Raw genomic sequence first — 17567 nt, 5'->3', positions numbered from 1 at the left:
TTTTTAGGGTGGGTCCTGCTGACTATCATAGGATTCCTCTTAAGAGTGGCCAGGGTCAGAGGAAAAACTTTCAATGCTTCTTAGTGTTCTCTCCAGAAGCAGGCATTTTCTGTGCCTTTAATTTCAGGCTTTTCCCAGCAGTCTCTGTTCTGCCTATGTAAATTAACAAAAGCAGTGCTTATTCCTCACTTGCTCTATTGTCCTTCCTGTCCACAAAGCTCTGCCTAAGTATGCTTTTTTTCTTTTTCAGGGAAATTCTAAATGGTTTCTCTGTCCACTCTGTGGCAGTAGAATGCTGATTATGATGCCATGTTTTGTGGAATCACCAAGGTACAACTACAGAGGAATATATGAGTCTGAAGGACATGGAACTCTTAGCTAACACATCACAATATGTGATGCTTGCCAACCAAGCACTACATTCTGGTGCGCTGATGATCAGAACATTCTGCTCCTAAAGGAAAGAAAATACCGCTTGATTGAAAATAAAGTCTCTGTTTATATTAACGCTCTCTCTCTCCCTATATCTATCTATCTATCTATCTATCTATCTATCTATCTATCTATCTATCTATCTATCTATCTATCTATCTATCTATCTATCTATCTATCTATCTATCTATATCTCTATCTATCTATCTATCTATCTATCTATCTATCTATCTATCTATCTATCTTTATATATGGATACATGCATACACCTACTCATAGATATGCCATGCATTTCTTTGGATTTGTTTCAACCTCTTGCCATTTATTTGAGAATCCCTACTTTTCAAGTGACTGCAAATGAAGTCATCTCTGGCACGTTTTGGCTGATGCAAGGTAACCAAAACACAAGACAACTTTTAATAAAAATCATTGGTTTCTTTGTTAACGTGCACTGTCAAACATGGGACTTTCACACGTCAGGTAAATATGATAACCAATACACAACAGAAGCAGATGCAGATTGCTTATCAATGTCGTGATAGAACAGTTGTGATTTGAGTAGTAGAAGCGCCCCTGAATTGATACTTATTATATACAGCCTGTAAGATAGTCAAAAATGCATGCTAGGAGAGGAGATGCAAATATAAATGTATTAGAAAAATACATAAAGAGGAGTGATATGCTTTTATTCATGCAAGGCTAGAAAAAATCCCCATACTGTCGAAAGCATTCATACACCACCAAATGGAAATAAACAATTCTGACATTAAACGAAAAGGTGATGATGCATTTGTATCATCACCTTGAGAAGGATCATCTAGGAATTGAGCCCAAGCCTCAGCACTTAAAACCAGAAACACTCCACTAAAATAGGAGGCCTGTTGGTGCCAACAATTCTCAAAGTTAATGCTTGTTCTGGTTGAGCATTGAACCGAATGCAGGGCTCTTTTGAAAGTGAGGTTTGTGAATCAACAGATACATCCACATGCCAATTATGTTATTGTTTTTAAGAGAATTCACTTTCTTGGAACGAGACTGCATGAACCCATCTTCAGGGCCTGGACAATTTCATGCAAAACGGCAACTCTCAACATTGCAGCCAAGACAATATAACTAGTGTTTCTGCCCGGTTTCGAACCGGGGACCTTTCACGTATGAGGCGAACGTGATAACCACTACACTACAGAAACAGATACCTACAGGTGATTCTTCTGTGATGAAACTGCTCAAAACAGACTATTCCAAGGGCATCTGGTTTTAGATTTCTTTCATGCAACCTGCCCGACAGCCCTATCTGAACGCTTGTATATGCCTTGCAAGTTCAGCATTTTTGCAAAATGCTTAAAGAGAAATGTTTCCTATTTGCTCAGGCAGGGCAAGGTTAAAAGCATGAGACTCTAGCAAATAATCATCCACTACTGCAAAGAGAAAATTGATATTGGCTTTGAAATGCATACTTCAAAAGAGCACCAATGAAAGGGCTCGTCCGGGATTTGAACCCGGGACCTCTCGCACCCAAAGCGAGAATCATACCCCTAGACCAACGAGCCGTTGAAAGACCCTCACCTCTGAAAAGGTAATACCAGCTCTAAGCCCGCAATGAAGATCATGCTGGGGTCTTTTTCATGCTTGGTCTGTGAATTCACAGGAAATTCAGTGTCAACTTACCCTTTCTCAAACGATAGCACTATCATTTGTAAGTGTCCCCTTTTATTTTTTCTCAGCATTGGACAAGTCTTACAGGAAGTCAGCAGTTATTTATATATTTCTGCATTGGCTAGAGCCTAAAGAGAAAGAATAAAAAGCTGTTCATAACAACATAAGAAACACATTTTGCCTTTTCTCTCAAATACTTATTCCCTTTGTGCAAATCGGAATGCCAAGGTGAATAGCTGGGCCACAGATTCTGGCTAATTATCTATCTCTTGAATGCAAGAAGCAATAAAAACTGCCTAATGCAGGACTAAAGCATTCCTTGCATAGCCTCTAACATCATAACATAACTGAGCTGCTGGTAACAAGCTAAGCAATGCCTTCCCAAAATGAGAAGTACATGTGCTTATGTGCTTATCCGCTCAATCAGCGCTCGATCAGGCTCGATCAGGCGAGATATAGGAAAGGTGGAAAGGGTCCAAATGGCTGTCCCTTCCTTTTTAGGGTGGGTCCTGCTGACTATCATAGGATTCCTCTTAAGAGTGGCCAGGGTCAGAGGAAAAACTTTCAATGCTTCTTAGTGTTCTCTCCAGAAGCAGGCATTTTCTGTGCCTTTAATTTCAGGCTTTTCCCAGCAGTCTCTGTTCTGCATATGTAAATTAACAAAAGCAGTGCTTATTCCTCACTTGCTCTAATGTCCTTCCTGTCCACAAAGCTCTGCCTAAGTATGCTTTTTTTCTTTTTCAGGGAAATTCTAAATGGTTTCTCTGTCCACTCTGTGGCAGTAGAATGCTGATTATGATGCCATGTTTTGTGGAATCACCAAGGTACAACTACAGAGGAATATATGAGTCTGAAGGACATGGAACTCTTAGCTAACACATTACAATATGTGATGCTTGCCAACCAAGCACTACATTCTGGTGCGCTGATGATCAGAACATTCTGCTCCTAAAGGAAAGAAAATACCGCTTGATTGAAAATAAAGTCTCTGTTTATATTAACGCTCTCTCTCTCCCTATATCTATCTATCTATCTATCTATCTATCTATCTATCTATCTATCTATCTATCTATCTATCTATCTATCTATCTATCTATCTATCTATATCTCTATCTATCTATCTATCTATCTATCTATCTATCTATCTATCTATCTATCTATCTATCTATCTTTATATATGGATACATGCATACACCTACTCATAGATATGCCATGCATTTCTTTGGATTTGTTTCAACCTCTTGCCATTTATTTGAGAATCCCTACTTTTCAAGTGACTGCAAATGAAGTCATCTCTGGCACGTTTTGGCTGATGCAAGGTAACCAAAACACAAGACAACTTTTAATAAAAATCATTGGTTTCTTTGTTAACGTGCACTGTCAAACATGGGACTTTCACACGTCAGGTAAATATGATAACCAATACACAACAGAAGCAGATGCAGATTGCTTATCAATGTCGTGATAGAACAGTTGTGATTTGAGTAGTAGAAGCGCCCCTGAATTGATACTTATTATATACAGCCTGTAAGATAGTCAAAAATGCATGCTAGGAGAGGAGATGCAAATATAAATGTATTAGAAAAATACATAAAGAGGAGTGATATGCTTTTATTCATGCAAGGCTAGAAAAAATCCCCATACTGTCGAAAGCATTCATACACCACCAAATGGAAATAAACAATTCTGACATTAAACGAAAAGGTGACGATGCATTTGTATCATCACCTTGAGAAGGATCATCTAGGAATTGAGCCCAAGCCTCAGCACTTAAAACCAGAAACACTCCACTAAAATAGGAGGCCTGTTGGTGCCAACAATTCTCAAAGTTAATGCTTGTTCTGGTTGAGCATTGAACCGAATGCAGGGCTCTTTTGAAAGTGAGGTCTGTGAATCAACAGATACATCCACATGCCAATTATGTTATTGTTTTTAAGAGAATTCACTTTCTTGGAACGAGACTGCATGAACCCATCTTCAGGGCCTGGACAATTTCATGCAAAACGGCAACTCTCAACATTGCAGCCAAGACAATATAACTAGTGTTTCTGCCCGGTTTCGAACCGGGGACCTTTCGCGTGTGAGGCGAACGTGATAACCACTACATTACAGAAACAGATACATACAGGTGATTCTTCTGTGATGAAACTGCTCAAAACAGACTATTCCAAGGGCATCTGGTTTTAGATTTCTTTCATGCAACCTGCCCGACAGCCCTATCTGAACGCTTGTATATGCCTTGCAAGTTCAGCATTTTTGCAAAATGCTTAAAGAGAAATGTTTCCTATTTGCTCAGGCAGGGCAAGGTTAAAAGCATGAGACTCTAGCAAATAATCATCCCCTACTGCAAAGAGAAAATTGATATTGGCTTTGAAATGCATACTTCAAAAGAGCACCAATGAAAGGGCTCGTCCGGGTTTTGAACCCGGGACCTCTCGCACCCAAAGCGAGAATCATACCCCTAGACCAACGAGCCGTTGAAAGACCCTCACCTCTGAAAAGGTAATACCAGCTCTAAGCCCGCAATGAAGATCATGCTGGGGTCTTTTTCATGCTTGGTCTGTGAATTCACAGGAAATTCAGTGTCAACTTACCCTTTCTCAAACGATAGCACTATCATTTGTAAGTGTCCCCTTTTATTTTTTCTCAGCATTGGACAAGTCTTACAGAAAGTCAGCAGTTATTTATATATTTCTGCATTGGCTAGAGCCTAAAGAGAAAGAATAAAAAGCTGTTCATAACAACATAAGAAACACATTTTGCCTTTTCTCTCAAATACTTATTCCCTTTGTGCAAATCGGAATGCCAAGGTGAATAGCTGGGCCACAGATTCTGGCTAATTATCTATCTCTTGAATGCAAGAAGCAATAAAAACTGCCTAATGCAGGACTAAAGCATTCCTTGCATAGCCTCTAACATCATAACATAACTGAGCTGCTGGTAACAAGCTAAGCAATGCCTTCCCAAAATGAGAAGTACATGTGCTTATGTGCTTATCCGCTCAATCAGCGCTCGATCAGGCGAGATCAGGCGAGATATAGGAAAGGTGGAAAGGGTCCAAATGGCTGTCCCTTCCTTTTTAGGGTGGGTCCTGCTGACTATCATAGGATTCCTCTTAAGAGTGGCCAGGGTCAGAGGAAAAACTTTCAATGCTTCTTAGTGTTCTCTCCAGAAGCAGGCATTTTCTGTGCCTTTAATTTCAGGCTTTTCCCAGCAGTCTCTGTTCTGCCTATGTAAATTAACAAAAGCAGTGCTTATTCCTCACTTGCTCTATTGTCCTTCCTGTCCACAAAGCTCTGCCTAAGTATGCTTTTTTTCTTTTTCAGGGAAATTCTAAATGGTTTCTCTGTCCACTCTGTGGCAGTAGAATGCTGATTATGATGCCATGTTTTGTGGAATCACCAAGGTACAACTACAGAGGAATATATGAGTCTGAAGGACATGGAACTCTTAGCTAACACATCACAATATGTGATGCTTGCCAACCAAGCACTACATTCTGGTGCGCTGATGATCAGAACATTCTGCTCCTAAAGGAAAGAAAATACCGCTTGATTGAAAATAAAGTCTCTGTTTATATTAACGCTCTCTCTCTCCCTATATCTATCTATCTATCTATCTATCTATCTATCTATCTATCTATCTATCTATCTATCTATCTATCTATCTATCTATCTATCTATCTATCTATCTATCTATCTATCTATCTATATCTCTATCTATCTATCTATCTATCTATCTATCTATCTATCTATCTATCTATCTATCTATCTTTATATATGGATACATGCATACACCTACTCATAGATATGCCATGCATTTCTTTGGATTTGTTTCAACCTCTTGCCATTTATTTGAGAATCCCTACTTTTCAAGTGACTGCAAATGAAGTCATCTCTGGCACGTTTTGGCTGATGCAAGGTAACCAAAACACAAGACAACTTTTAATAAAAATCATTGGTTTCTTTGTTAACGTGCACTGTCAAACATGGGACTTTCACACGTCAGGTAAATATGATAACCAATACACAACAGAAGCAGATGCAGATTGCTTATCAATGTCGTGATAGAACAGTTGTGATTTGAGTAGTAGAAGCGCCCCTGAATTGATACTTATTATATACAGCCTGTAAGATAGTCAAAAATGCATGCTAGGAGAGGAGATGCAAATATAAATGTATTAGAAAAATACATAAAGAGGAGTGATATGCTTTTATTCATGCAAGGCTAGAAAAAATCCCCATACTGTCGAAAGCATTCATACACCACCAAATGGAAATAAACAATTCTGACATTAAACGAAAAGGTGATGATGCATTTGTATCATCACCTTGAGAAGGATCATCTAGGAATTGAGCCCAAGCCTCAGCACTTAAAACCAGAAACACTCCACTAAAATAGGAGGCCTGTTGGTGCCAACAATTCTCAAAGTTAATGCTTGTTCTGGTTGAGCATTGAACCGAATGCAGGGCTCTTTTGAAAGTGAGGTTTGTGAATCAACAGATACATCCACATGCCAATTATGTTATTGTTTTTAAGAGAATTCACTTTCTTGGAACGAGACTGCATGAACCCATCTTCAGGGCCTGGACAATTTCATGCAAAACGGCAACTCTCAACATTGCAGCCAAGACAATATAACTAGTGTTTCTGCCCGGTTTCGAACCGGGGACCTTTCACGTATGAGGCGAACGTGATAACCACTACACTACAGAAACAGATACCTACAGGTGATTCTTCTGTGATGAAACTGCTCAAAACAGACTATTCCAAGGGCATCTGGTTTTAGATTTCTTTCATGCAACCTGCCCGACAGCCCTATCTGAACGCTTGTATATGCCTTGCAAGTTCAGCATTTTTGCAAAATGCTTAAAGAGAAATGTTTCCTATTTGCTCAGGCAGGGCAAGGTTAAAAGCATGAGACTCTAGCAAATAATCATCCACTACTGCAAAGAGAAAATTGATATTGGCTTTGAAATGCATACTTCAAAAGAGCACCAATGAAAGGGCTCGTCCGGGATTTGAACCCGGGACCTCTCGCACCCAAAGCGAGAATCATACCCCTAGACCAACGAGCCGTTGAAAGACCCTCACCTCTGAAAAGGTAATACCAGCTCTAAGCCCGCAATGAAGATCATGCTGGGGTCTTTTTCATGCTTGGTCTGTGAATTCACAGGAAATTCAGTGTCAACTTACCCTTTCTCAAACGATAGCACTATCATTTGTAAGTGTCCCCTTTTATTTTTTCTCAGCATTGGACAAGTCTTACAGGAAGTCAGCAGTTATTTATATATTTCTGCATTGGCTAGAGCCTAAAGAGAAAGAATAAAAAGCTGTTCATAACAACATAAGAAACACATTTTGCCTTTTCTCTCAAATACTTATTCCCTTTGTGCAAATCGGAATGCCAAGGTGAATAGCTGGGCCACAGATTCTGGCTAATTATCTATCTCTTGAATGCAAGAAGCAATAAAAACTGCCTAATGCAGGACTAAAGCATTCCTTGCATAGCCTCTAACATCATAACATAACTGAGCTGCTGGTAACAAGCTAAGCAATGCCTTCCCAAAATGAGAAGTACATGTGCTTATGTGCTTATCCGCTCAATCAGCGCTCGATCAGGCTCGATCAGGCGAGATATAGGAAAGGTGGAAAGGGTCCAAATGGCTGTCCCTTCCTTTTTAGGGTGGGTCCTGCTGACTATCATAGGATTCCTCTTAAGAGTGGCCAGGGTCAGAGGAAAAACTTTCAATGCTTCTTAGTGTTCTCTCCAGAAGCAGGCATTTTCTGTGCCTTTAATTTCAGGCTTTTCCCAGCAGTCTCTGTTCTGCATATGTAAATTAACAAAAGCAGTGCTTATTCCTCACTTGCTCTAATGTCCTTCCTGTCCACAAAGCTCTGCCTAAGTATGCTTTTTTTCTTTTTCAGGGAAATTCTAAATGGTTTCTCTGTCCACTCTGTGGCAGTAGAATGCTGATTATGATGCCATGTTTTGTGGAATCACCAAGGTACAACTACAGAGGAATATATGAGTCTGAAGGACATGGAACTCTTAGCTAACACATTACAATATGTGATGCTTGCCAACCAAGCACTACATTCTGGTGCGCTGATGATCAGAACATTCTGCTCCTAAAGGAAAGAAAATACCGCTTGATTGAAAATAAAGTCTCTGTTTATATTAACGCTCTCTCTCTCCCTATATCTATCTATCTATCTATCTATCTATCTATCTATCTATCTATCTATCTATCTATCTATCTATCTATCTATCTATCTATCTATCTATCTATATCTCTATCTATCTATCTATCTATCTATCTATCTATCTATCTTTATATATGGATACATGCATACACCTACTCATAGATATGCCATGCATTTCTTTGGATTTGTTTCAACCTCTTGCCATTTATTTGAGAATCCCTACTTTTCAAGTGACTGCAAATGAAGTCATCTCTGGCACGTTTTGGCTGATGCAAGGTAACCAAAACACAAGACAACTTTTAATAAAAATCATTGGTTTCTTTGTTAACGTGCACTGTCAAACATGGGACTTTCACACGTCAGGTAAATATGATAACCAATACACAACAGAAGCAGATGCAGATTGCTTATCAATGTCGTGATAGAACAGTTGTGATTTGAGTAGTAGAAGCGTCCCTGAATTGATACTTATTATATACAGCCTGTAAGATAGTCAAAAATGCATGCTAGGAGAGGAGATGCAAATATAAATGTATTAGAAAAATACATAAAGAGGAGTGATATGCTTTTATTCATGCAAGGCTAGAAAAAATCCCCATACTGTCGAAAGCATTCATACACCACCAAATGGAAATAAACAATTCTGACATTAAACGAAAAGGTGACGATGCATTTGTATCATCACCTTGAGAAGGATCATCTAGGAATTGAGCCCAAGCCTCAGCACTTAAAACCAGAAACACTCCACTAAAATAGGAGGCCTGTTGGTGCCAACAATTCTCAAAGTTAATGCTTGTTCTGGTTGAGCATTGAACCGAATGCAGGGCTCTTTTGAAAGTGAGGTCTGTGAATCAACAGATACATCCACATGCCAATTATGTTATTGTTTTTAAGAGAATTCACTTTCTTGGAACGAGACTGCATGAACCCATCTTCAGGGCCTGGACAATTTCATGCAAAACGGCAACTCTCAACATTGCAGCCAAGACAATATAACTAGTGTTTCTGCCCGGTTTCGAACCGGGGACCTTTCGCGTGTGAGGCGAACGTGATAACCACTACATTACAGAAACAGATACATACAGGTGATTCTTCTGTGATGAAACTGCTCAAAACAGACTATTCCAAGGGCATCTGGTTTTAGATTTCTTTCATGCAACCTGCCCGACAGCCCTATCTGAACGCTTGTATATGCCTTGCAAGTTCAGCATTTTTGCAAAATGCTTAAAGAGAAATGTTTCCTATTTGCTCAGGCAGGGCAAGGTTAAAAGCATGAGACTCTAGCAAATAATCATCCCCTACTGCAAAGAGAAAATTGATATTGGCTTTGAAATGCATACTTCAAAAGAGCACCAATGAAAGGGCTCGTCTGGGTTTTGAACCCGGGACCTCTCGCACCCAAAGCGAGAATCATACCCCTAGACCAACGAGCCGTTGAAAGACCCTCACCTCTGAAAAGGTAATACCAGCTCTAAGCCCGCAATGAAGATCATGCTGGGGTCTTTTTCATGCTTGGTCTGTGAATTCACAGGAAATTCAGTGTCAACTTACCCTTTCTCAAACGATAGCACTATCATTTGTAAGTGTCCCCTTTTATTTTTTCTCAGCATTGGACAAGTCTTACAGGAAGTCAGCAGTTATTTATATATTTCTGCATTGGCTAGAGCCTAAAGAGAAAGAATAAAAAGCTGTTCATAACAACATAAGAAACACATTTTGCCTTTTCTCTCAAATACTTATTCCCTTTGTGCAAATCGGAATGCCAAGGTGAATAGCTGGGCCACAGATTCTGGCTAATTATCTATCTCTTGAATGCAAGAAGCAATAAAAACTGCCTAATGCAGGACTAAAGCATTCCTTGCATAGCCTCTAACATCATAACATAACTGAGCTGCTGGTAACAAGCTAAGCAATACCTTCCCAAAATGAGAAGTACATGTGCTTATGTGCTTATCCGCTCATTCAGCGCTCAATCAGGCTCGATCAGGCGAGATATAGAAAAGGTGGAAAGGGTCCAAATGGCTGTCCCTTCCTTTTTAGGGTGGGTCCTGCTGACTATCATAGGATTCCTCTTAAGAGTGGCCAGGGTCAGAGGAAAAACTTTCAATGCTTCTTAGTGTTCTCTCCAGAAGCAGGCATTTTCTGTGCCTGTAATTTCAGGTTTTTCCCAGCAGTCTCTGTTCTGCCTATGTAAATTAACAAAAGCAGTGCTTATTCCTGACTTGTTCTAATGTCCTTCCTGTCCACAAAGCTCTGCCTAAGTATGCTTTTTTTCTTTTTCAGGGAAATTCTAAATGGTTTCTCTGTCCACTCTGTGGCAGTAGAATGCTGATTATGATGCCATGTTTTGTTGAATCACCAAGGTACAACTACAGAGGAATATATGAGTCTGAAGGACATGGAACTCTTAGCTAACACATCACAATATGTGATGCTTGCCAACCAAGCACTACATTCTGGTGCGCTGATGATCAGAACATTCTGCTCCTAAAGGAAAGAAAAGACCGCTTGATTGAAAATAAAGTCTCTGTTTATATTAACGCTCTCTCTCTCCCTATATCTATCTATCTATCTATCTATCTATCTATCTATCTATCTATCTATCTATCTATCTATCTATCTATCTATCTATCTATCTATCTATCTATCTATCTATCTATCTATCTATCTATCTATCTATCTATCTATCTATCTATCTATCTATCTATCTATCTATCTATCTATCTGTCTGTCTGTCTGTCTGTCTGTCTGTCTGTCTGTCTGTCTATCTGTCTGTCTGTCTGTCTGTCTGTCTGTCTGTCTGTCCGTCTATCCATTCATCCATCCATCCATCCATCCATCCATCCATCCATCCATCCATCCATCCATCCATCCATCCATCCATCCATCCATCCATCCATCCATCCATCCATCTATTTATCTATCTATCTATCTATCTATCTATATATCTATCTATCTATCTATCTATCTATCTATCTATCTATCTATCTATCTATCTATCTATCTATCTATCTTTATATATGGATACATGCATACACCTACACATAGATATGCCATGCATTTCTTTGGATTTGTTTCAACCTCTTGCCATTTATTTGAGAATCCCTACTTTTCAAGTGACTGCAAATGAAGTAATCTCTGGCACGGTTTGGCTGATGCAAGGTAACCAAAACACAAGACAACTTTTAATAAAAATCATTGGTTTCTTTGTTAACGTGCACTGTCCAACATGGGACTTTCACACGTCAGGTAAATATGATAACCAATACACAACAGAAGCAGATGCAGATTGCTTATCAATGTCGTGATAGAACAGTTGTGATTTGAGTAGAAGAAGCGCCCCTGAATTGATACTTATTATATACAGCCTGTAAGATAGTCAAAAATGCATGCTAGGAGAGGAGATACAAATATAAATGTATTAGAAAAATACATAAAGAGGAGTGATATGCTTTTATTCATGCAAGGCTAGAAAAAATCCCCATACTGTCGAAAGCATTCATACACCACCAAATGGAAATAAACAATTCTGACATTAAACGAAAAGGTGATGATGCATTTGTATCATCACCTTGAGAAGGATCATCTAGGAATTGAGCCCAAGCCTCAGCACTTAAAAACCAGAAACACTTCACTAAAATAAGAGACCTGTTGGTGCCAACAATTCTCAAAGTTAATGCTTGTTCTGGTTGAGCATTGAACCGAATGCAGGGCTCTTTTGAAAGTGAGGTCTGTGAATCAACAGATACATCCACATGCCAATTATGTTATTGTTTTTAAGAGAATTCACTTTCTTGGAACGAGACTGCATGAACCCATCTTCAGGGCCTGGACAATTTCATGCAAAACGGCAACTCTAAACATTGCAGCCAAGACAATATAACTAGTGTTTCTGCCCGGTTTCGAACCGGGGACCTTTCGCGTGTGAGGCGAGTGTGATAACCACTACACTACAGAAACAGATACCTACTGGTGATTCTTCTGTGATGAAACTGCTCAAAACAGGCTATTCCAAGGGCATCTGGTTTTAGATTTCTTTCATGCAACCTGCCCGACAGCCCTATCTGAACGCTTGTATATGCCTTGCAAGTTCAGCATTTTTGCAAAATGCTTAAAGAGAAATGTTTCCTATTTGCTCAGGCAGGGCAAGGTTAAAAGCATGAGACTCTAGCAAATATGCATACACTACTGCAAAGAGAAAATTAATATTGGCTTTGAAATGCATACTTAAAAAGAGCACCAATGAAAGGGCTCGTCCGGGATTTGAACCCGGGACCTCTCGCACCCAAAGCGAGAATCATACCCCTAGACCAACGAGCCGTTGAAAGACCCTCACCTCTGAAAAGGTAATACCAGCTCTAAGCCCGCAATGAAGATCATGCTGGGGTCTTTTTCATGCTTGGTCTGTGAATTCACAGGAAATTCAGTGTCAACTTACCCTTTCTCAAACGATAGCACTATCATTTGTAAGTGTCCCCTTTTATTTTGTCTCAGCATTGGACACGTCTTACAGGAAGTCAGCAGTTATTTATATATTTCTGCATTGGCTAGAGCCTAAAGAGAAAGAATAAAAAGCTGTTCATAACAACATAAGAAACACATTTTGCCTTTTCTCTCCAATACTGATTCCCTTTGTGCAAATCGGAATGCCAAGGTGAATAGCTGGGCCACAGATTCTGGCTAATTATCTATCTCTTGAATGCAAGAAGCAATAAAAACTGCCTAATGCAGGACTAAAGCATTCCTTGCATAGCCTCTAACATCATAACATAACTGAGCTGCTGGTAACAAGCTAAGCAATGCATTCCCAAAATGAGAAGTACATGTGCTTATGTGCTTATCCGCTCAATCAGCGCTCGATCAGGCTCGATCAGGCGAGATATAGGAAAGGTGGAAAGGGTCCAAATGGCTGTCCCTTCCTTTTTAGGGTGGGTCCTGCTGACTATCATAGGATTCCTCTTAAGAGTGGCCAGGGTCAGAGGAAAAACTTTCAATGCTTCTTAGTGTTCTCTCCAGAAGCAGGCATTTTCTGTGCCTTTAATTTCAGGCTTTTCCCAGCAGTCTCTGTTCTGCATATGTAAATTAACAAAAGCAGTGCTTATTCCTCACTTGCTCTAATGTCCTTCCTGTCCACAAAGCTCTGCCTAAGTATGCTTTTTTTCTTTTTCAGGGAAATTCTAAATGGTTTCTCTGTCCACTCTGTGGCAGTAGAATGCTGATTATGATGCCATGTTTTGTGGAATCACCAAGGTACAACTACAGAGGAATATATGAGTCTGAAGGACATGGAACTCTTAGCTAACACATTACAATATGTGATGCTTGCCAACCAAGCACTACATTCTGGTGCGCTGATGATCAGAACATTCTGCTCCTAAAGGAAAGAAAATACCGCTTGATTGAAAATAAAGTCTCTGTTTATATTAACGCTCTCTCTCTCCCTATATCTATCTATCTATCTATCTATCTATCTATCTATCTATCTATCTATCTATCTATCTATCTATCTATCTATCTATCTATCTATCTATCTATCTATATCTCTATCTATCTATCTATCTATCTATCTATCTATCTATCTATCTATCTATCTATCTTTATATATGGATACATGCATACACCTACTCATAGATATGCCATGCATTTCTTTGGATTTGTTTCAACCTCTTGCCATTTATTTGAGAATCCCTACTTTTCAAGTGACTGCAAATGAAGTCATCTCTGGCACGTTTTGGCTGATGCAAGGTAACCAAAACACAAGACAACTTTTAATAAAAATCATTGGTTTCTTTGTTAACGTGCACTGTCAAACATGGGACTTTCACACGTCAGGTAAATATGATAACCAATACACAACAGAAGCAGATGCAGATTGCTTATCAATGTCGTGATAGAACAGTTGTGATTTGAGTAGTAGAAGCGCCCCTGAATTGATACTTATTATATACAGCCTGTAAGATAGTCAAAAATGCATGCTAGGAGAGGAGATGCAAATATAAATGTATTAGAAAAATACATAAAGAGGAGTGATATGCTTTTATTCATGCAAGGCTAGAAAAAATCCCCATACTGTCGAAAGCATTCATACACCACCAAATGGAAATAAACAATTCTGACATTAAACGAAAAGGTGACGATGCATTTGTATCATCACCTTGAGAAGGATCATCTAGGAATTGAGCCCAAGCCTCAGCACTTAAAACCAGAAACACTCCACTAAAATAGGAGGCCTGTTGGTGCCAACAATTCTCAAAGTTAATGCTTGTTCTGGTTGAGCATTGAACCGAATGCAGGGCTCTTTTGAAAGTGAGGTCTGTGAATCAACAGATACATCCACATGCCAATTATGTTATTGTTTTTAAGAGAATTCACTTTCTTGGAACGAGACTGCATGAACCCATCTTCAGGGCCTGGACAATTTCATGCAAAACGGCAACTCTCAACATTGCAGCCAAGACAATATAACTAGTGTTTCTGCCCGGTTTCGAACCGGGGACCTTTCGCGTGTGAGGCGAACGTGATAACCACTACATTACAGAAACAGATACATACAGGTGATTCTTCTGTGATGAAACTGCTCAAAACAGACTATTCCAAGGGCATCTGGTTTTAGATTTCTTTCATGCAACCTGCCCGACAGCCCTATCTGAACGCTTGTATATGCCTTGCAAGTTCAGCATTTTTGCAAAATGCTTAAAGAGAAATGTTTCCTATTTGCTCAGGCAGGGCAAGGTTAAAAGCATGAGACTCTAGCAAATAATCATCCCCTACTGCAAAGAGAAAATTGATATTGGCTTTGAAATGCATACTTCAAAAGAGCACCAATGAAAGGGCTCGTCCGGGTTTTGAACCCGGGACCTCTCGCACCCAAAGCGAGAATCATACCCCTAGACCAACGAGCCGTTGAAAGACCCTCACCTCTGAAAAGGTAATACCAGCTCTAAGCCCGCAATGAAGATCATGCTGGGGTCTTTTTCATGCTTGGTCTGTGAATTCACAGGAAATTCAGTGTCAACTTACCCTTTCTCAAACGATAGCACTATCATTTGTAAGTGTCCCCTTTTATTTTTTCTCAGCATTGGACAAGTCTTACAGAAAGTCAGCAGTTATTTATATATTTCTGCATTGGCTAGAGCCTAAAGAGAAAGAATAAAAAGCTGTTCATAACAACATAAGAAACACATTTTGCCTTTTCTCTCAAATACTTATTCCCTTTGTGCAAATCGGAATGCCAAGGTGAATAGCTGGGCCACAGATTCTGGCTAATTATCTATCTCTTGAATGCAAGAAGCAATAAAAACTGCCTAATGCAGGACTAAAGCATTCCTTGCATAGCCTCTAACATCATAACATAACTGAGCTGCTGGTAACAAGCTAAGCAATGCCTTCCCAAAATGAGAAGTACATGTGCTTATGTGCTTATCCGCTCAATCAGCGCTCGATCAGGCGAGATCAGGCGAGATATAGGAAAGGTGGAAAGGGTCCAAATGGCTGTCCCTTCCTTTTTAGGGTGGGTCCTGCTGACTATCATAGGATTCCTCTTAAGAGTGGCCAGGGTCAGAGGAAAAACTTTCAATGCTTCTTAGTGTTCTCTCCAGAAGCAGGCATTTTCTGTGCCTTTAATTTCAGGCTTTTCCCAGCAGTCTCTGTTCTGCCTATGTAAATTAACAAAAGCAGTGCTTATTCCTCACTTGCTCTATTGTCCTTCCTGTCCACAAAGCTCTGCCTAAGTATGCTTTTTTTCTTTTTCAGGGAAATTCTAAATGGTTTCTCTGTCCACTCTGTGGCAGTAGAATGCTGATTATGATGCCATGTTTTGTGGAATCACCAAGGTACAACTACAGAGGAATATATGAGTCTGAAGGACATGGAACTCTTAGCTAACACATCACAATATGTGATGCTTGCCAACCAAGCACTACATTCTGGTGCGCTGATGATCAGAACATTCTGCTCCTAAAGGAAAGAAAATACCGCTTGATTGAAAATAAAGTCTCTGTTTATATTAACGCTCTCTCTCTCCCTATATCTATCTATCTATCTATCTATCTATCTATCTATCTATCTATCTATCTATCTATCTATCTATCTATCTATCTATCTATCTATCTATCTATCTATCTATCTATCTATCTATATCTCTATCTATCTATCTATCTATCTATCTATCTATCTATCTATCTATCTATCTATCTATCTATCTATCTTTATATATGGATACATGCATACACCTACTCATAGATATGCCATGCATTTCTTTGGATTTGTTTCAACCTCTTGCCATTTATTTGAGAATCCCTACTTTTCAAGTGACTGCAAATGAAGTCATCTCTGGCACGTTTTGGCTGATGCAAGGTAACCAAAACACAAGACAACTTTTAATAAAAATCATTGGTTTCTTTGTTAACGTGCACTGTCAAACATGGGACTTTCACACGTCAGGTAAATATGATAACCAATACACAACAGAAGCAGATGCAGATTGCTTATCAATGTCGTGATAGAACAGTTGTGATTTGAGTAGTAGAAGCGCCCCTGAATTGATACTTATTATATACAGCCTGTAAGATAGTCAAAAATGCATGCTAGGAGAGGAGATGCAAATATAAATGTATTAGAAAAATACATAAAGAGGAGTGATATGCTTTTATTCATGCAAGGCTAGAAAAAATCCCCATACTGTCGAAAGCATTCATACACCACCAAATGGAAATAAACAATTCTGACATTAAACGAAAAGGTGATGATGCATTTGTATCATCACCTTGAGAAGGATCATCTAGGAATTGAGCCCAAGCCTCAGCACTTAAAACCAGAAACACTCCACTAAAATAGGAGGCCTGTTGGTGCCAACAATTCTCAAAGTTAATGCTTGTTCTGGTTGAGCATTGAACCGAATGCAGGGCTCTTTTGAAAGTGAGGTTTGTGAATCAACAGATACATCCACATGCCAATTATGTTATTGTTTTTAAGAGAATTCACTTTCTTGGAACGAGACTGCATGAACCCATCTTCAGGGCCTGGACAATTTCATGCAAAACGGCAACTCTCAACATTGCAGCCAAGACAATATAACTAGTGTTTCTGCCCGGTTTCGAACCGGGGACCTTTCACGTATGAGGCGAACGTGATAACCACTACACTACAGAAACAGATACCTACAGGTGATTCTTCTGTGATGAAACTGCTCAAAACAGACTATTCCAAGGGCATCTGGTTTTAGATTTCTTTCATGCAACCTGCCCGACAGCCCTATCTGAACGCTTGTATAT

General features: G+C 39.4%; 13 non-coding genes across 13 annotated transcripts; all 13 read right to left on the bottom strand.

Moving 5' to 3' along the window:
• Positions 1 to 1549: 1549 nt before the first annotated feature.
• Positions 1550 to 1622, bottom strand: TRNAM-CAU (transfer RNA methionine (anticodon CAU)). Its single transcript has one exon. It is a non-coding gene; the product is annotated as a tRNA-Met (tRNA).
• Positions 1623 to 1910: 288 nt separating this feature from the next.
• Positions 1911 to 1982, bottom strand: TRNAP-UGG (transfer RNA proline (anticodon UGG)). Its single transcript has one exon. It is a non-coding gene; the product is annotated as a tRNA-Pro (tRNA).
• A 2149-nt stretch (positions 1983 to 4131) lies between these two features.
• Positions 4132 to 4204, bottom strand: TRNAV-CAC (transfer RNA valine (anticodon CAC)). The gene has a single exon. It is a non-coding gene; the product is annotated as a tRNA-Val (tRNA).
• Positions 4205 to 4492: 288 nt separating this feature from the next.
• Positions 4493 to 4564, bottom strand: TRNAP-UGG (transfer RNA proline (anticodon UGG)). The gene has a single exon. It is a non-coding gene; the product is annotated as a tRNA-Pro (tRNA).
• A 2169-nt stretch (positions 4565 to 6733) lies between these two features.
• Positions 6734 to 6806, bottom strand: TRNAM-CAU (transfer RNA methionine (anticodon CAU)). Its single transcript has one exon. It is a non-coding gene; the product is annotated as a tRNA-Met (tRNA).
• A 288-nt stretch (positions 6807 to 7094) lies between these two features.
• TRNAP-UGG (transfer RNA proline (anticodon UGG)) lies at positions 7095 to 7166 on the bottom strand. The gene has a single exon. It is a non-coding gene; the product is annotated as a tRNA-Pro (tRNA).
• Positions 7167 to 9295: 2129 nt separating this feature from the next.
• TRNAV-CAC (transfer RNA valine (anticodon CAC)) lies at positions 9296 to 9368 on the bottom strand. Its single transcript has one exon. It is a non-coding gene; the product is annotated as a tRNA-Val (tRNA).
• A 288-nt stretch (positions 9369 to 9656) lies between these two features.
• TRNAP-UGG (transfer RNA proline (anticodon UGG)) lies at positions 9657 to 9728 on the bottom strand. Its single transcript has one exon. It is a non-coding gene; the product is annotated as a tRNA-Pro (tRNA).
• Positions 9729 to 12182: 2454 nt separating this feature from the next.
• Positions 12183 to 12255, bottom strand: TRNAV-CAC (transfer RNA valine (anticodon CAC)). The gene has a single exon. It is a non-coding gene; the product is annotated as a tRNA-Val (tRNA).
• A 288-nt stretch (positions 12256 to 12543) lies between these two features.
• TRNAP-UGG (transfer RNA proline (anticodon UGG)) lies at positions 12544 to 12615 on the bottom strand. The gene has a single exon. It is a non-coding gene; the product is annotated as a tRNA-Pro (tRNA).
• Positions 12616 to 14764: 2149 nt separating this feature from the next.
• TRNAV-CAC (transfer RNA valine (anticodon CAC)) lies at positions 14765 to 14837 on the bottom strand. Its single transcript has one exon. It is a non-coding gene; the product is annotated as a tRNA-Val (tRNA).
• A 288-nt stretch (positions 14838 to 15125) lies between these two features.
• Positions 15126 to 15197, bottom strand: TRNAP-UGG (transfer RNA proline (anticodon UGG)). Its single transcript has one exon. It is a non-coding gene; the product is annotated as a tRNA-Pro (tRNA).
• Positions 15198 to 17374: 2177 nt separating this feature from the next.
• TRNAM-CAU (transfer RNA methionine (anticodon CAU)) lies at positions 17375 to 17447 on the bottom strand. The gene has a single exon. It is a non-coding gene; the product is annotated as a tRNA-Met (tRNA).
• Between the last annotated feature and the right edge of the window lie 120 nt (positions 17448 to 17567).

Source organism: Lissotriton helveticus, chromosome 8 (genome assembly GCF_964261635.1).
Source record: "Lissotriton helveticus chromosome 8, aLisHel1.1, whole genome shotgun sequence".
NCBI classification, from domain to species: Eukaryota; Metazoa; Chordata; class Amphibia; order Caudata; family Salamandridae; genus Lissotriton; species Lissotriton helveticus.
Note: the sequence above shows the minus strand (reverse complement) of the source record. Positions and strands in the feature narration are given on the sequence as shown.